The following is a 12,447-nucleotide window of genomic DNA, read 5'->3' on the forward strand; positions in this document are numbered from 1 at the left end:
CACCACAGCTCAAAGGCAACAATTCTCTTTCTATTATCCCTAGTTACTGTCCAGCTCTCTAATGTATAGCTCGCAATTGTGAAGACTATGGCCTGGATCAGTTACACCTTAGTCTCCAGCCTTACGTCGTTGCTCTTCAGTACTCTTGAGAGGTCCCTCACAGCAGACTTTCACAATTCAATTTGTCTCTTGATTTCCTGGCTGCTGGTACCAAGAGTGTTGTTTGTGGAACCAAGCAAACTAAAATTGTTAAAAAAATCTCACTCTCTTCACCACCCATACTGATGCTGCTAATTGGCCCAGTGGTGAGAATCTTTACTTTCTTTATGTTAAGCTTCAATCCATATTGACCTTCTGCAGCAAACACTTCAGGTCCTCCTCAGTTTGAGCAAGCAGGCTTGTTTCATCTGTATAAGGTATGTTGTTGATGAATCTTCCACCAATCCTGATGCCACATTCCTCTTCCTACAGCCCAGCATCCCAGATGATCTGTTCTGCATACAGATTGAAAAGGTATGGGGACAGAATACATCCATGGTGGACACTCTTCCCGATTTGAACCTTGCAATATCTCCTTGCTCTGTTCTGATGACTGCTTCTTGGTTCAAGTATAGGTTTTGCATAAGCACAATCAAATGTTCTGGGATTCCCTTTCTTCTCAGAGTCAACCACAGTTTGTTGTGATCCACACAGTCAAAAGCCTTTGCATAGTCAATGAAACACAGATAGACATTCCTCTGCTACTCTCTGCTTTCTGTTAAGATCCATCTAACATTAGCTATTATATTTCTAGTACCACAGCTTCTTCTAAACCAAGCCTGCACATCTAGCAGTTCTCTGTTGATGTGTTGTTCCAGTTGGTTTTGGATAATTTTAAGCAGAATCTTGCTTGCATGTGATATTAGTGGTATTGTTTGATAATTTCCACACTCTTTTGGATCACACTTCTTTGGAAGAACAAACATCAATCTTTTCCAGTCAGTTGGCAAGGTGGCTGTCCTCCAGATTTCTTGGCACAACTTAGTGAGCACATCCAGGCCAGTGTCTGTTTGTTGAAATATGTCAATTGGTATGCCGTCAACTCCTGGAGCCTTGTTTTTTTGCCAATTCTTTCAGAGTAGCTTGAACTTCCTCCTTCATCACACAGGCTCTTGCTCATATGTTGTTTCACGAAACTGTTCTGTCAGCCAATTCCTTCTAGTACAGTGACTCTGTATACTTCTTCAATTTTCTTTTAATGCTTCCTGTTTCATTTCACATTCTGCCCAAGCATCCTTAATATTGCCACTCGTGGCTTGAATTTGTGTTTTTATTCCTTCAGTTTAAAAAATGCTGAGTGAGTTTGGCCCTTTTGATTCTCTGATTCCAGCTCTTTGCACACATCATTATAATATCTTGCTTTGCCATCCCGTGCTGCCCTTTGAAATTTTCTGTTCAGATCTTTAATTTCTTGCTTTTCTTTGGCTTTGGCTTCTCGACACTCTAATATGATATTTAGAGTCTCAACTGACATCCATCTTGGTCTTTTCTTCCTATTCTGCCTTCCATGAAGAATGAAAAAGATCATTACAAAGGCAGAAGAGGAAGAAAAATTTCTATAAAAGCAGTTCAATAACATTGGTTACATATTTCACACTGTGTCATCATTCAATCTCTACCCATATTGTTTTATTACTATTAATTTAGACTTTCTCCCCCTGAAAGTTCTTGCCTGTGCTTTAGATGGGATATTGTTGGTTTATAGTCATATCCCTCACTCATTCATTGTAGTCGAGTCAGAAAAGACTCATAGCTGACCCTCCAGTGGGTTCCTCCATGCAACTGTAAATACATTTAAACTGTCAGAAAGGTGCTATCTCTGGATTAGCAGAGCGACTTCCTACGCATTCTGAGTAGTCATATAGATAATTCTATACCAGAGTACCATTGTAAAGGCAAATGATTTTAGTAATTTAACGAAACTGCTGTTTAGTTTATTAGTGGCTTCATGGGAAGAGTTCCAGTTCAAGGTTTAAAGATGATTTCTAAACATTAAATCTCAGGCTTCCTCCCATCTCATGGATCCAGAAATCTGGTTTCCATATGGGTTTGAAGTTCTGTTTCATCCTTTCTCCTTTTCACCAGGTTGCATATCTTAGATCTTTAATCAAAGAATCAGTAATGGTAGGCAACTTCCACTTATTTTGTTCTCTTGGTAAAAGAGATGGTAATTTATGGAGACAGTTTAACTTCTTACTGCTTTCTTCAATTATAGATTTTCTTCTTCCTCTGTTGTTTTAGATAAGCATAGACAAATTATATACTAGTTTTTTGTAAGTAATTATGGCCCCAGGACTAGAAGGTAGTGCAGCAATTGTAAAAATGTTAGACCAGTTGGTTGAAATAACCTATGAAATCATGATTCTAAGCCTTCAAATCAAGACAATTAATCCCATAAAGTGTTAGGCAACAAAGGCACCAATAAAGCAAAAATTAAAACTAACCTCATAGTCATCCAGTTGATTCTGACTCAAGGATTTCCCATCAGGGCTCCTAGTCTGTGAACCTTAATGGGAGGAGAGTGCCTGTATTTCTTCCCCAAAGTTGCTGGTAGATTCAAATGTCCAAGACTTTTAGTTTGAAAACCAACATTTTGGTTTGATTTCCAGCACAACATGCCATAGACAATGCCATCAGAGCTGCCATGAAGTATTAATATTGAGTAGTGGTAACAAGCACAGCCTTTTAAATGTTAATATAATTTTTGGCTGCTGTTGTAGTTGTGATATCAAAGGCACTTTGACTTTGCCCCTTTATTTCCCCCCTTGATGTACAGTTTAATGCTGACAGCTGTGCTATTCTGGGTGTGTAACTGGTGCCCTTAATTGATGCTCAGCTTTCTTTCAACTTTGACTGTTGCTTTAGTCTCTCTGGTTTAATCACCATACCATTTACATTTTGATTCCTTTAACAGTAAGGATTTTTGAGAAATATGAAAAATATGAACAGGCTGAGACCTGAATTCATGAACATTTAAAATACCAATAGGACAGGTTATTGGTCTCTTACGTGAAGAATAATTTACAGGCAGAACAAACAAACCAACGAGGATTTTGAGGACAGATTTGATATCATGCTGGTAGAAACAATCTTAGTCCTGGGAAAGGGGTGTTCCGACTTTCAAAATATGCCCCATTGACCTAAGCAAAAGTAGTTTGTTTCTTTATTCTCCTTTTCTCTGAAACTGATCTCCAGGTATGATGGTCTCTTTTTTAGCCCCAGAGGTCTGCAAGGTTTAAGTAAAAGAAAAAGGAAGAAAAAGTTGCTTTTTTAAGAATTACAACTTACTATTTGGATACAATCAACACTACCTTCATTTTGTTATACTTTCATTTCATCTATATAAGCCTGCTACTTGTCTACGTATATCAGATTTCCTCATTAAATTGTTCTATTTTTCTCATTTGTGGATGGCACTCCTTTCAGGATTCTGGAATGAATGTTTCTGTCCTTTGAGATCCCTGGTGGCACCATGTTTAAAGTGCTCACCTGGCAACTGAAAAGTTGATGTTTAAAACGCACCAGCTGTTTCGAAGCAAAGCAGTGACAGTCTGCTTCCACAAGACTGACAACCTTTAAAACCCTGAGGGACAGTTCTACTCTATCATATAGGGCGGCTATGAGATGGAATGGACTTGATGGCAATGTGTTGTGTTGCTTTGATTTCTTAAAAAATTAGAAAGAAATCATACTGTCCAATGTACACATTTTTGGCTCAGTTCTGTCTGTAGATGCTTAGGTCTATCTGTGGTGTGATGCTCAGAATTGGCTAAAAAAAAAAATGACAGCCCAACTAAAGCCAAAGAATCTCCATAATTGGCTTGAAGGACACAAAACAAAGTTTATTTCATTTTCCCATGTTGAAAGCCTACATTCTGGGCTATTTTGTGCATTTGATCTTATTTTCAATTTCAGCGGCTTAAAGCATTCTACTCTCAGTCTGATGCTTGCTGTCTGAAGCCAACAGCTCAAGGCCATCCAAAGCTGAGCCTGGAACAATCATTCTGGCTATTTCTGCTCAAAGATTGCCTCCACTGCTTTTACATAAAGGTTCTATAGGACTGTAAAGACTGAAGGACTTACTGTCACTCCTCTATGTTACAGGCTCCATTGCTCATGGAGGTTAAATATAATTTAGCACATGACGTCTAATTAGTACAGATGAGAGAAAGAAGAAACTTGTTCAGTGGAAGTTTTTGACTTTTCTCTTAAGAGAAGGAAAGGTTTGGCTTTTTGTGGGGAACTTGGATTGTGATTCTTCATCTGACCTCTAGAGGGCAATGTTGCATAGACCAGATTTCCCTTTTGGAGTTGCCAGTCCGAACTTTCTGCAGTCAGTCCTTTATTGTATCTCGCTGAATTGAAACGCTCACTTGAGATCTGTGAAGAAGGCACAAGTAAGGAGAATCAGAGATCAGATAGCACTCAAAGTCATTGCAGCAATTTTGTATTTTCACTTCCGCGAGCGATCTGTCCATTTCAACTTTTCTTTCTCCCCAAACACCTTTTTTAGAAACATTTGATTCAGCAGTCAACTTTCCTGCCTGCTCAATCAAGGATGATCTTCCAGAAAGAATTCTGCAGCATCCCAACAGCCGTGCTCATGCTACTTATCCCAGTACTTGAGATGATCTTAGCCCCAAGTGAGTAAAATTCTATTAGAGCTGTACTTCTAGAGGCAGATTGCGTTGTAATGCATATCTTTATAGAAATAATTGTCACGATCAAGTCTGCATTGTTATTTACTGGTAAAACATTGATTTTGCAGGAGAGGCCAGAGCCCAGACGGTCACTCAGCCTGATGCTCGTTTCTCTGTTTTGGAAGGCTCATCCCTGGAGTTGAGGTGTAATTATTCTTACGGTGGTGCTATTTCTCTCTTCTGGTATGTGCAGTACCCTAGACAAGGCCTCCAGCTTCTCCTCAAGTACTACGCAGGAGAAACCCGGGTTAAAGGTATCAATGGTTTTGAGGCTGAATTTAAGAAAAGTGAATCTTCCTTCAACCTGAAGAAACACTCTGTTGGCTGGAGTGACTCTGCTGAGTACTTCTGTGCTGCAAGTGACACAGTGCTGGGGACTGCAGGGGGAGCTGAACACAAACTTCCTGAGACACTGGGGAAGAACTTCTCCTACTGCCTGAAATAACTAATCTGAGAGATTTTTGTATTTTTACATAGTTCACTCCTTACTGTTTATTAAGCCATAAGCGAATGTACAGTTACTTGCTCAGCCAGTACGGGGCTGACAAACTTCTCTAAGTGGTTGGCTATATGAATTGGGTCATGGCACAATTTTGTTTTTAATTTATCACTTTTAAATAATTCAAAACAAAAACTGAGCTCCTTTTGTAGCTTTCTTTTCTTTTTGAAAACACACTAACTTTCCAAGTTGGTAATTTTGAAATGATGATTTTCCTTCCCTCTCTCTCCCTGATTCCACAGTATACTGGTTATTTTTGCTCTCTGCTCATTTTCAGATGATCCTTTAAAAGTGAGATGTCGACGGGGATGGCGAATGGCTTAGGGCAGGGTGTGCTCTTGTGAGTTTTTGAAGTTATTAAAAATATTTTAGTTCACTCAGAACAAATACTGTATAAAACATTATTTTAGAATGAGTATAAGGATCCAAGCAGGGGTCTGGGGGAGGGTGGAAGCAGAAGGATAGGGATGTGCAGGGGGAGGAGGGGATACATCATGGAGTTGTACAATTTGATGGGGGGAAGGTGAGGGAAATTGGAAGAATCTGTTCTGGGAAATAATATATTTGAATTTTAATAATAAATAGTAAATTTAAATAAACTAGTATAATTTTAAAAAAGGAATATATGATTAGGTGTTAGTTGCATGACAACAGTCCAGAATAAGAAGTGCATAGCAAAGTGGACTGACAGGGGAGGAAGGATTTGTGCCACAATGAAAGATTTTTTTAAAAGAGAAAAACAAATGGGAGGTGGGTAGGGAGGAAAATGTGCAAAAATGAATGAATGGAAATCCAAATTCTCTGCAAACTTTTGACAAAATCTCAATAAAACAAAACAAAAAGAGAAAAAATTTTAGAATGAAGATTAATGGTTCAAGTTCCTTAGTATTTTTTTAGGACTGTTAGGAGAGAAGAGACACAAAATTGTGATGTCAACTATCATTTGCTTAAAAATAAACTGTTCTATTTTCATCAGGAGTAAAAATAGACTTTTACACTTTTTTATATCTTAATTTTTGCAAAGTCACATCAGAAAGTTTAGAAATTGGTGATTTTCAATCTACTACGATGGGAGCTCTGGTGACCTAGTGGCAAGAAGCTGCACTGCAATTGCAAAGGCACACTGTTCGAAGCAATCAGCTGCTCTGCAATTTCCTCCTGAGCGATTCACTGTCTCTGAAAAACTTCCAGCTGGTCATTCCAACTCTACAGTACTCAACAACAATAACAACTATGGCGTGAACAAGAGAACTGTCAGAGATTCAAGTTTTTCTTAGAAGAAGTTGTAGCATCAGAGATACCATTGCAGATATCAGATGGATCCTGACTGAAAGCAGAGAATACCAGAAGAATGCCTATTTGTGTTTTATTGACTCTGCAAAGGCATTTGACTGTATGGATCATAACAAATTATGGGTAACACTGAGAATAATGGGAATCCCAGAACACTTGATTGTGCTCATATGGGATCTATACCTAGACCAAGAAGCTTTTGTCTGAATGGAGCAAGGGACACTGCTTGGTTTAAAATCAGGAAGGGTATGAGTTGTATTCCTTCTCCATACAGATTCAATCTATGGGCTGAGCAAATACTTCATGAAACTATACTCTATGAAGAAGAATATGACATCAAGATTGGAGGAAGTCTCATCAACAACCTGCATTGTGCAGATGACACAGCTTTCCTTGCTGAAAGTGAAGAGGATATGAAAGGTTTGCTCCAGAAGATCCTTCAGTATGTATAACATCTTAAAATAAAGAAAACAAAAGTCCTCACTATGGGACCAACAGTCAACATTATGATAGATGGAGAAAGGACTGAAGCTGTCAATGATTTAATCTCGCTTGGGTAAACCATGAACACCTTTTGTACCAGCAGTCAGGACATCAGGCTATGGTCTTCTCGATCACCTGCTATGCATCAGAGAGCTGAACAAAGAACAAGTATGACAGAAGAAGAATTGATGCCTTTGAGTTTTGGTGTTGGAGAAGAGTATTGAATATCCCATGGACTGCCAAAAGAACAAACAGATATGTCTGAGAAAAAAATGCAGCCAGAGTGCTCTTTGGTGAAGCTTTGTCTTCATACTTTGAAAGTCTTTCACACTTTGGACTTGTAGCTATGAGGCAATCATACCATGCTTAGAAAGATGGAAGGTCAGCAAAGGAGAGAAAGACCCCCCCAGTAAGATAGATTGACACAGTGACTTCAGCAATGGGCTCTAGTGTGTTTGAGATGGTGAGGACGGCACAGGACAGAGCAAGATTGAGGTTGGCTGTTCATAGGGTCACTATCAGTCTTACTCAACTCAATGACACCTAACAACAACTATTGTAAGTTTTACTAATTTTTCCCAAGATCTCTATTTTTCTTTTTAACTTTTATTCCTTTTCCTATGATTTCACAACTGCGATATCAGATAGATTCTAAAACTCTTACCATTACTCTAATCAATGATAATTATAGTAATGCTTTTAACAATCATCTCAAGAACAGGTTTGAGACATAAAATACCAATGATCAAAGACCAGAGGAACTGTGGGAAGACATCAAGGATATCTGCGAAGAGAGCAAAAAGTCTTACAAAGACAGAGGAGAAAGAAAATACCAAAATGGATGTCAAGAGAGACTGTGAGCTTTTTTATTTTTAGAAGCTCATCACCTGAGTCCTGTACTTACTGATATGTCAACTCAAAAGAGCTTAGATTAAGGAGTGGTGAGAAACCTTGATTGCCTTTTGGGAAGGACTGAAAGTTTCAATAAGGACCTTTGAATGTTTGTATCTTTCATATTGAGTTAAAAGATTACCTAATGGGGAAAAAAGAGACTATGAAAGTTGTGTTAGAGTGTTGAGATGCTGAAAGAAAAGGAAGAGATACTAAAATAAAAAAAAAACCTGAACAGAAGATTTCAAAGGGAAGCTTGGGAAGACAAAGCAAAATACTATAATGAAATGTACAAAGAACTGGAGTCAGAATTAATAGGAAAAAAACTCACTCAACATTTCTCAAGCTGAAAGAACTGAGGGGTGGGAGGGGAAATTAAGCCTTGAGTTGCAATACTGAGAGATGCTATGGACAAAATCTTGAATGATTCAGGAAGCAACAGAAGATGGAAGTGACACAGTCACCATATTAAAAAGAATTAATCAACAAAATTATGAAAAATTTCATAAAGTATTATATGAAAAATAACCAAAGGTAATTATAGATGGAGTTCAAGCTGCATTGAAGGCACTGGAAACAAGGTCCCAGGAATTGACAGAATGCCAATTGACATGTTTCAGTTAACAGATGCAGCCCTGGATGTGCTCACCAATTTTTGCCAGGAAATTTGGAAGACAGCTGCCTGGGCAATGGACTAGGAGAGATCTATATTTGTTCCATTGTCAAGAAAGGTGATCCAGCAGAATCTGGAAATGATATAACAATATAATTCCTATCACAAAAAAATATTACTGAAAATCATTAAAAACCGGAATATAACAGTACATTGACAGTGAACTATTAGAAATTCAAGCAAGGTTTAGAAGAGTTTATGGCATCAGGGTTAGAGATCCTGGCTGAAAGCAGAGAATACCAGAAGAATATCTATTTGTACTTTATTGACTAAGCAAAGGCATTTGACTGTATGGATCATAACAAATTACAGATTATACTTTAACATCAAGAAAACAAAAGTCCTCAACATGAGACCAATAGTCAACATCATGATAGATGAAGAAAGGTTTGAAGCTGTCAATGATTTAATCTTAGTTGGCTCAATAGTGCCAGTACCAGTAGTCAGGAAATCAGGAGATAATATTGCATTGTGCTAGAGTACTGTCAGGAACTTCTACAAAATAATAATAATAAAAACACAACAAAAAAACCAAACTGATGTCAATTTGAAGACTAAGGTGCAATCTATCCAGCCCATGGTCTTCTCAATCACCTGCATCAGAGAGCTGAACAATGAGTAAAGATGACAGAAGAATTGATGCCTTTGAGTTTTGGTGTTGGAGAAGAGTACTGAACACCCCATGGACAGCGAGAACAAACAAATATGTGTCAGAGAAAGTGCAGCCGGAGTGCTTCTTGGACATACAGCAAGGCAAGGCTCTTCCTTAGAAAAGAGCACCATGGTTGAAAATATGGAGGATCAGTGAAAGAAAGAAAGAGTTGGATTGATACAATGACTTCAGCAATGTGCTGAAGTGTGTCAGAGCTGATGAGGATGGCATAGGACAGGGCCTGGTTCAGGTTTGTTGTTCATAGGTTCACTATGAGTCCTGCTAGACTTTGATAGCACTTAATAACAATGACTCTTTTCATATATTTTCCCTTCCATGAAAAACTCTCAACACAGGGATCTTAGGCTCAAAGATTTTGCTGTACTCTTTATTTATTTTTTTTATGAAACACTTTATTGTGATTTTGACAAAAGTTTACAGAAACTTTGAGTTTTAATTCATTAACTGTTGCACATTTTCATCCATCCACCTCCTCTAGTTCACTTTCTAATGCAGCTATTGTTCTGGATTATTTTTTTTCTTTTCCATTTCTTTTTTGTTCTAGATTATTGATTGTCATAATACCTAATCATACATTCATTTAAGACAGTCCCACTACAACAAGATAAAGGTAGATACAGGATATGAACAGGCACCTCACCGAAGACGACATTCAGATGGCTAACAAGCACATGAAGAAGTGTTCAAAATCCCTAGCTCTAAGAGAGATGCAAATTAAAACAACTATAAGATATCATCTCACCCCAGTCAGAAGAGCAAAATTTAACAGAACAGCAAGCAACAAATGCTGGTGAGGTTGTAGAGAAACTGGAACCCTTATTCACTGTTGGTGGGAGTGTAAAATGGTGCAATCCCTGTGGAAGGCAGTATGGCACTTTCTCAAAAAAGTTGCAAATTGAGATACCATTTGACCCAGCAATTCTACTACTGGGAATATATCCCAAAGAGACCATAACTGACATCGAAGTAGATATATTTATTGCAGCTTTGTTCACAATAGCAAGGAGTTGGAAACAACCTAAGTGCCCATCAACAAACGAATGGATAGAGAAGCTGTGATATATTCATACAATGGAATACTATGCTGCATTGAAAAACAAGGAACTCATGCAATATTATTCAAAATGGTTGACTCTGGAGAACATTATGCTGAGTGAAGTGTCCCACTCGCAAAAGGACAAATATTGCATGGTGCCACTGTTGTAAAAGAAGACTGACCTTGGGGTTGCGGAGAGACTGAGAAAGATGTGTTCAATAATGTATACTGCACTGAAACAGATGAGGGAGAAAACTGTTTAAAAGGGATATGTGATTAGGTATTTCTGTCATGACAGGAGTCTAGAGCAATGACTACATGGTGGAGTGGACCTGGGGGAGGGTTTGTAAAACAACGAAAGAATTTTTCTTTTACTTTTCCAAGAGGGTAGTGTTCTGGGGAGGAGGCTTGGGAGGGGAGAAATGTGCAACAATGAATGACTGGAAATCCAAACCTCTGTAAAATTTTTACTGAAATTAATAATAAATTTAAATTAAAAAATATTTTAAGTTAGAGTAAGGAAGGCAATGGATTTATAACTGCTCATGCTAATAACACTATATCATGGCATGGAGGAGGAATAGTGGAACTGTATCCACATTTACAATATTCTTCTTACCAAAACCATTTATGGAAAATAGGAACTGCAGTGGAACATGTATCTTTAGAATGGAAATGATCATACTGTTAATATGTCTAGCCTTAAACTTAAAATATTATATTGTTCAAAATTATTTGTATATGTATTTGTTTAAATTTTTCCCTCTTTTAAAAACTGGGATCTAGAGGGAAGAGAAAAGACCAGAGAATGGCCAAAATTATTGGGGCAGCTATTGCTGCCAGTTTAGGGCCTGTGTCAGGAAAAGGAAGTCTTACTCATTAACAGTGCCACCCAAAGGTAATAAAGGAGGTCAGAATTGCTTCCACTGTGGAAAGCTGGACCACTTCAGTAGACAGAGTCACATACAAGAGCCACAGATAGGCAAAGGAGTAGAAAGGAGGCTACCACTCACTTGCTTTAAGTGTGGATTTGAAGGACCCACGGCCAAGGGCAGCCCACATAAGGTCCTTGTGGCTGACAGGACTGACAGGCCCCAGCTCCCAGGTGGAAACAAAGGAGGACGCTTCAACAATTTAGATCCTCTCAGAAGAGCTGGGGGTGAGCATTAACATTACTGGTAAATATATTCATTTTCTCCTGGACACAAGAGCCTACTGTTTGGTCTTAAAGGCCTTCTGAGGTCCCAACTCTTCTCACTATTTCTTAGTTGTTGGAATTGATGGAAAATCTCATAAGCAGTTCCTTACTTCACCTCTGCCTTGCATGTGGACTTCCGAGTTATAAAACAACCTAGTGGTAGATGTAATTTGGTCCAGGACTTAAGAACAATAAATGACATAGTTGAGCCTCTACATCTCGTGGTTCCTAACCTTTATACTATAATAGAAAAAGTGATAGTCAATAAGCCTTTTATTTAACTACCTTCCCTCTGTAACTTGATTTGTGCCACTATTAGAACCTTTACCTGGAATATTATTGCTTTTAATTTTTGACTCATGTATTTTTAACTTGTTAGTTAAATTTGTGTCTTCTAGGCTGCAACAGTTCCATGATACATCTTCACGGATATGAACATGTATGGCTAAGCACAATTGATGAAAGTGCATCTAAATTCCAAAATCAATCTCCACAATAGTTTACATGTTTCCTATTGCCAAAGGGGTCCATTAGAGTAGTGAGAGAAGATCTTCACCCTGAAACCTACAGTGTCCCTTTACAGCAGGAAGTAGCTAAGAGAATACGCCATCCCCTTTTCCTTAAGAATCAAGGTGAAGTCTCTCTCAGGGAGGAATGATAGGGAATGGCAAGGGACACACTGACAAAGGAGATTAATCAGAACTGGCTTTGACAAGCACTGTGGCAATGGGACAATTAAAACAGACTTTCAAGGGGGAAAACAAAAAAGAGGAACAAACTAGGGGGGGTGGTAGGGAAAATAGTGCAACAATGAATGAACGGAAATCCAAAATCTCTGTAAATGTTCATTAAAATTAATAACATTTAGTAAAAATTAAAAAAAAACAAGAAAAAAAACCCGACAGTCCTTCCCCTCATCTGTTCCAGCATACTGGTCATGATCTATCCACTTTCCCCCCTTT

The sequence above is a fragment of the Elephantulus edwardii genome, unplaced genomic scaffold (genome assembly GCF_000299155.1).
Source record: "Elephantulus edwardii isolate Elephantulus edwardi_28Jun2011 unplaced genomic scaffold, EleEdw1.0 scaffold00026, whole genome shotgun sequence".
Classification (NCBI taxonomy): domain Eukaryota; kingdom Metazoa; phylum Chordata; class Mammalia; order Macroscelidea; family Macroscelididae; genus Elephantulus; species Elephantulus edwardii.